At 51.8% G+C, this 6,683-nt stretch overlaps 1 long non-coding RNA gene across 1 annotated transcript; it reads left to right on the top strand.

The window, feature by feature from the left end:
* Nucleotides 1–1,618: 1,618 nt before the first annotated feature.
* LOC132663923 (uncharacterized) lies at nucleotides 1,619–3,732 on the top strand. The gene is made up of 2 exons (XR_009603321.3): nucleotides 1,619–2,691; nucleotides 3,382–3,732. It is a non-coding gene; the product is annotated as an uncharacterized LOC132663923 (long non-coding RNA).
* The last annotated feature ends 2,951 nt before the right edge of the window (nucleotides 3,733–6,683 follow it).

Below are 6,683 nucleotides of genomic sequence, written 5' to 3' on the forward strand. Positions count from 1 at the left end.
AGGCCTCGGTTTTTAGATTGGGGTCCCCGTGTTTTGTGTTCTGAGGTCTGTATTCTGATGACAGAACCCATAGAAGCTCCCAGAAGCCGGTGGACATGGTACCCTCGGCCTCCAGTGTCCCTGCTCTCGGAACCCTCAGCAAATTAGCCGTGCTATGGTTAATGCAAAGAACAAAAACCCCACACCCAGGATCCTTGGATGTGGGACGATTTAGACCCAGTCGTATTTTCTGCACAGTGTGTATATGACGCTGTTATTAGAGGAGTTCTGTTGTTAGATGTTTGACTCGTTACCGTCTTAATGAGTTCTAAGATGGTTCTAAGATCCTGTGCCTTAGAAAAATCTGGACATTTTTACATCGAAATAGATGAAAATTACAAAACTCAATCAACAAGCACGGAGATGTGTCAGGGCTCCAGGTTCAATGCCGACCCAGGCGCAGGGCCCCTGGAAAATCACCTTCTGAAGTTAATATGACAGCCAGCATCAATTTTAAAATAGTGTTTCCATAGTGAACATTTTAATTAATTTCTCCACGGAGTACCGTCTCCCTCCAGTTAAGAATTAACCTCTGTGTGTGTCAGATAACCTGCATGGTTTATGCTTTGGTTTCTCTTCTTAGCTGAAGAACTTGGCTTTTTTTTTTTTTTTTTTTTTTTTTTTTTTTGCTTTGTAGTTGAACACACGTCTCCTAAATGCTGTCCTGACCCTGATCACTAAACTGAAAAACAACCCCAATGCCTAAAAATAAAGGCTTTGAGGAAGGATGCCAAGCTCGATGATGAGTATCTCTCAGAGGCGAGATTTCTGGGGAATCTTTATACTTGTCTTCATGCTTTTCCATAATTTCTAACAGTTCTATCACGAACACATGTGTATTTTTCACCAGAATAAAAGGCTGCTTTTAAAAATAAAAGTCAGGTCCCCAATACAAAGATTCTTTAAGAACAATTGACTAGTTCTGATTCAGAGAAACACATAATGTGTCCTAAATGGAAATAAAATCTCTCTTAGCAGCCCTAGAAACTTCCCAAAAGAACAGACATGTGGAAGGCTCGGTACTTATTACAGAACCGATACGATCCAACCCCCAAAATGATAATTCGTTATAAATACTGTCGGACAAAAGCATGCAGGGCACACAATCAGTTAGCACAAGATCGTGTCAAATCTGTAGCGGCCCTGTTATGAAAACGGGTTGTGCCCACGTCCTTTCTGCCTCTCACATGTATGAGCAGGATCATGGGATCTCCTCCACAGGAGTTTCATGTCTGGACAAGCTTCTAAATGCACGTAGAATCCTGTGTCCCAAAGCAGATAATGGACCGCCGAGGGCTTCCCAAACATGGCTTTTAAAATATATAGACAGGGGCGCCTGGGTGGCGCAGTCGGTTAAGCGTCCGACTTCAGCCAGGTCACGATCTCCCGGTCTGTGAGTTCGAGCCCCGCGTCAGGCTCTGGGCTGATGGCTCGGAGCCTGGAGCCTGTTTCTGATTCTGTGTCTCCCTCTCTCTCTGCCCCTCCCCCGTTCATGCTCTGTCTCTCTCTGTCCCAAAAATAAATAAAAAACGTTGAAAAAAAAAAAATTTAAAATATATAGACAATATCGGTAAGATTTAAAATCTCAAGCGGAACTCTTTGGACGCAAGACTTGTCACAAACAGGCTCTGCAAAGGGAAATGAAGAAAGAGGTCGTGGTGCACTCATTTCTTAAACACACTGAGAACAGCTGCAATTATTTCAATGAGAAATGCCGGCAAACTCCCCCAGCTTCTGCCCGCTCCCTCTCAGCGACTCACAATGTGTTTCCATGGCAACCCAGTTGCTAAGGGGGACCCGTGAGCATCAGCGAGTTATCTGCACTTTGAGATGCTGTTAGCCTGAGCAGTGGGGCTGGCTGGAATATTGAGATTTAATTTAGGGCCATTTCCCTCCTATCCTCACAATGAATTCGGCAGAGACTGTTAGAGGCCGTCCCCGTGTGAGGGAGAAGGGTGGCCTCCGAGCTTTTATGTCCCCTGGATCACACTGGCCTTCATTTTCGCCAGCCTCCTGTGACTTAAACCCCAGAATTCTAGGAAGGAAAAAAAAAAAAAAAAAAAGACAGTGATAGCAATTACCAACATTACCAAATGCCACATAAGACTGGTTTTGTTGAGTGTTTATAAATGCCAAATATAAACCAAACATAAGTTGTAGGAAATAAACATCATTTTGAATCAATAATCTGAAAGATTTTAAACATTAAATATTTAGAAAGCCCCAAATGAAGCAAATCAAAATATTTTTGAAGTTTCCTTTTCAATGTCTGCAAAATCATATTCTGGCAGATTGTAACATTTCATCAGAATCCTGATCGGAATCCAGAACCTTCCATCAAGCCAACTCTGACTGCATGTTTCACTTGTGGGGATAAGTTTTATTGTCGTAAGTGACCATCCCTTAAAGTGGTCCAAGTTTCTTGTTCCTTTTTCTTTAGCTTTTGAGCTCCGCGTATGGAAGGAGGACCTTCCTGATGGCATGATGGCACCAAGGCAGCTGTCCTTGGCTAAGACAGGGACCGAGAACCTCATGCAGCAGGTGGCCCAGCCCAGCTGGAAGATTCCAGAGGCCAGTCCTGGCGGCCCGGCCCTCGCCACCCAGAAGGGCCTCGCTGAATCTCAGCCTCTACCTCCCCACCAGCTGCTCCAGGTACAACGCTCAACCCCCAGGCAAGCCCCCCTAGGCCGGGCCGGTGGAGCCCCAGAGAGGTGGCCTCACTGGTCGGGGAAGCCCGAGCGGCTGAGGGAGGGCCCGCAGGGCTGAGTCCTGGGTCTCCGGGGGGCCCACGGGAGCCCCCTCCTTCGCAGCCACTTCCAGACCTCTCGGTCAGCTCGGCCACGGGCACTCGCGGCCGTGGAGGCCAGCGTGGGGGACCTGGTGAGGGCCCTCCAGCAGGCAGATGGAGCCCCCGCGCGTGTCCTCACATGGCGGAGGGGGGAGAGCGGGCTCTCGTGTCTCTACTTCTGAGGGCATCGATCCCATCCTGGGCCCGAGACTCGTGACCTCGTCTTACCCTGATCACCTCCAGAGCCCCCTCCAGGCACCATCCCACCGGGAATGGGTTTGGGGGGACAGCGTTCAGCCCACAGCAGGACCACGCCTGCTGCTCCCTCGGCACTTGGCCACATAAGGAAGGTTTGGAGAACAGAAGGCTCTGGCCCTTCGGGTGACCAGCCACCCCCGTCTGCCCGAGAGCCTCTGTCACAGGACCCCTCTGCTCCTCCTGGGGGGCCGGTGACATGTGCCTGGTGATGCTGACACCCTGAGGTCGGCCACCTCCTGTCTCACCCTGTCTGTGCTCCGCCCCCCACCGTGCACTCGGTCCCCTGTTCCACTCAGACGTCATCTCAGGACGCACATCGAACATAAGAAATTCGTGCTTTGCAAAGGAAGGAGCCAGGGACGTGTGACGCTGACCTGCCGTGTGCTTCCCTTGTAATTCGGGGCTTTTCCATGTGTGGGAGGAGAAGAGTGCCAGCTCCCCATTTTACAGCCCAGGACACCTGCCTTGACGCGGCCGAGGATCGTGGGGCGGGCACGTGACCTCCGGCCTCTGACGCTCCCTGACGCTCGGAGATGGGCCGCTGCTCTCCGTGCCAGCAGGTCAACCAGCTCTGGCCATTCTACAGCTCCTCGTTCATTACTCTGCTTTCAAACTTCCTTGTGTTTTATTTAAACATGTTAATTGCAGTTACTCTGTATCCTGTGTCTAAAATATTTGAAGACTTCAGGGACCTATTTCTTTAAATTTTTAAAATTTTTTAATGTTTATTTTTGAGAGAGAGAGAGAGAGAGAGGGACAGCGTGAGCAGGGGAGGGGCAGAGAGAGAGGGAGACACAGAACCGAAGCAGGCTCCAGGCTCTGAGCTGTCAGCACAGAGCCCGACGCGAGGCTCAAACTCATGAACTGCACGACCATGACCTGAGCCACAATCGGATGCTTAACCGACTGAGCCACCCAGGCGCCCCAGAATGTTTCTTATTATTAATCGTCACGTTTAACTGTTTTCACTGACAGGATCAGGGAGCCTTTCTGGGTTACCATATTGTCACACACAGCCGTCCGTCCTATCCTTTATCCGAGGAGTGGAGAAGCTGTTGCTCTCAGGCCAAAATCAGCTCACCGTCTCTTTTTGTACATCCGTAAGCTAAAAATGCTTGTTGTTGTTCTTTAATAAACTTTATGTTTTAAAATAGTTTTTAACGTACAAAAGAGATTGGCAAGACAAGACCACACGGCCCCCACCCACTCCTGTGATTAACGTCTCTCATTCGAAGGGCACATTTGTCACAGTCAACGAACCTGCTACTTTATTGGTAACCAGAGCCCACACCTTATTCTGATTGCCTCGGTTTTCCGCTAACATCCTTTGCTGTCCCGGGATCCCATCCAGGCTGCCACGCTCTTGTCTCCTTGGGCTCCTCCTGATGTCACATTTTTAAATGATTGGTGGGGGGGGGGAATCAAAAGAATAATACCATATAATAACGCATAAAAGTGAAATTAAATCCAAATGTCATTGGCCATAAATAAAGTTTTCCTTTTTTTTAATGTTTATTTATTTTTGAGAGAGAGAGAGAGAGAGACACAGTGTGAGCAGGAGCAGGGGAGGGGCAGAGAGAGGGAGACACAGAATCCGAAGCAGACTCCAGGCTCTGAGCCATCAGCACAGAGCCCAACACGGGGCTCGAACCCATGAACCGTGAGATCATGACCTGAGCCGAAGTCGGACGCTTAACCGACTGAGCCCCCCAGGCGCCCCCTGACCATAAAGTTTTACTGGAACTTGGCCATGCCCATCTGCTGACGTGTTGCCTGCTCTGCTTACCCACGGCGGGCAGAGCGAGTGGCCGTGTGGCCCGCGACACCTACAATACCTCCTATCTGGCCCTTCGCGGAGAAAGCTTGCCACCATGTTCTCGACACCCAGCAAACACGGTGGACAGTTTGCGTATTGCTAACAGGGAGACGTCTTCACGGAGACATAGGAGGAAAGCCGATCAACTGTCTGTACCCCCCTCAGTGGCCACGGGGACGCAGTGGACGTGGTGCTGTGGGGCGAAGGCAGAGGTTCCGGAAGGCGGAGGAGGAAGAGCATTCCCGCACGGCTGCTCCGCCTCTCCTACAGGGACATCAGTCAGTGGGAGTCGCGGACGCTGGGATCCCAACGCCTCCTCCCTCTGCAGGGTCGGGCTGCTCCTCTGCCCCCCATGGCGCCAGCTCCTGCTCTGACCGCTCTCTCCTCAAGAACGAAGACACAAGGCAGACTGGGTAAGAGGCGGCGGTTGGGGGAAAGGCCGAAGGAGTAGCAGCTCACCCCATGACGCACAGTTAGCATTTCCTCCCGGGGAGCCTCCCTCTGCAGGGCGGGGGCTATGCCTCCCTAGTGAAGAGTTGTGTGCATTGAGGGTCTGTGAGGCCAGTTCCCGCTGTGGGGACCCTGCTAAGCCCCCATGGGCGCTGGCTCGGGCCGCCTCAGCACAGAGGGGTGGCCTCCACACCGCACCATTTCCCCCATGGTTCTGGCGGCTGGCGGCCTGGGAGGGAGCCTCGGGTGGGAGCCCTCTTCCTGGCTTGTGGACGGCTGCCTTCCCTCTGCGTGCTCACAGTCGGAGGGAGAAAGAGGGCAGGCCCTCCGGGCTCTTGTTGTTAGGGCACTAATCCTAATGGGGACCCGCGCTCGAGACCTAATCGCCTCCTGATCCCATCACGGGCAGGATTCGGGCTTTCACTAGGAATTTTGGGGACACAGTTCAGCCCACAGCACCCCCTATGCAGGCAGTGGCCCTGGTGCCGTCAGCGATGGGAGCCATCACGACGCCGGCCAGTTAGCCACACTGCTATTGAGAGCAGCATAGGGCCTTCGTGAAAGGGTGATTGTGCGTTTAGTTGGCTAATGGAATCGCTTTAAGAACAACCAGCTGAGAACCCCACCCCTCTGGCACAACGGTTGTGTTCTACACTGACGACATTCATCAGGACTTGCTCAGTTGAACCCAATTCAAATAAGACTTTTTTTTTTTTTTTTTTGGGGGGACAGAGAGAGACAGAGCATGAACGGGGGAGGGGCAGAGAGAGAGGGAGACACAGAATCGGAAACAGGCTCCAGGCTCCGAGCCATCAGCCCAGAGCCCGACGCGGGGCTCGAACTCACGGACCGCGAGATCGTGACCTGGCTGAAGTCGGACGCTTAACCGACTGCACCACCCAGGCGCCCCATCAAATAAGACTTTTTAAAAATAGAGGAATGTGTTGGCTCGTGTGACTGGGAAGTCCTTAGCATCCCGTGAGGTTGAATCCAGGTGTTTAAATGGTATCACCATTCTCTCTCTCTCTCTCTCTGTTGCTCTTGGCCTTATTCTGGGGCAGACTTTCTCCACGTGGAAGCAAGATGGCCCCCCTTTGACTCCCACCTCAAGGGGTCCTTTCAACCATCTTCCTCCAGAAAGAGAGAGGGGTTTTCCGGCTCACCTTCCAGAGAAGATGATGATTGGGCTGGTACGAACGATGGCCAGACTCCCAGCCAATCACTGTGGCCAGAGGGCGGGCAATCTGCCCATCAGGGCCAGTGCCGCACAAACCACACGGATGGGGAGGAATGGTGATAGAAGGGCAAGGAAGGACTCCCCACAAAAGTCAC

The sequence above is a fragment of the Panthera onca genome, chromosome D4, assembly GCF_046562875.1.
Source record: "Panthera onca isolate mPanOnc1 chromosome D4, mPanOnc1 haplotype 2, whole genome shotgun sequence".
Taxonomy (NCBI): Eukaryota; Metazoa; Chordata; class Mammalia; order Carnivora; family Felidae; genus Panthera; species Panthera onca.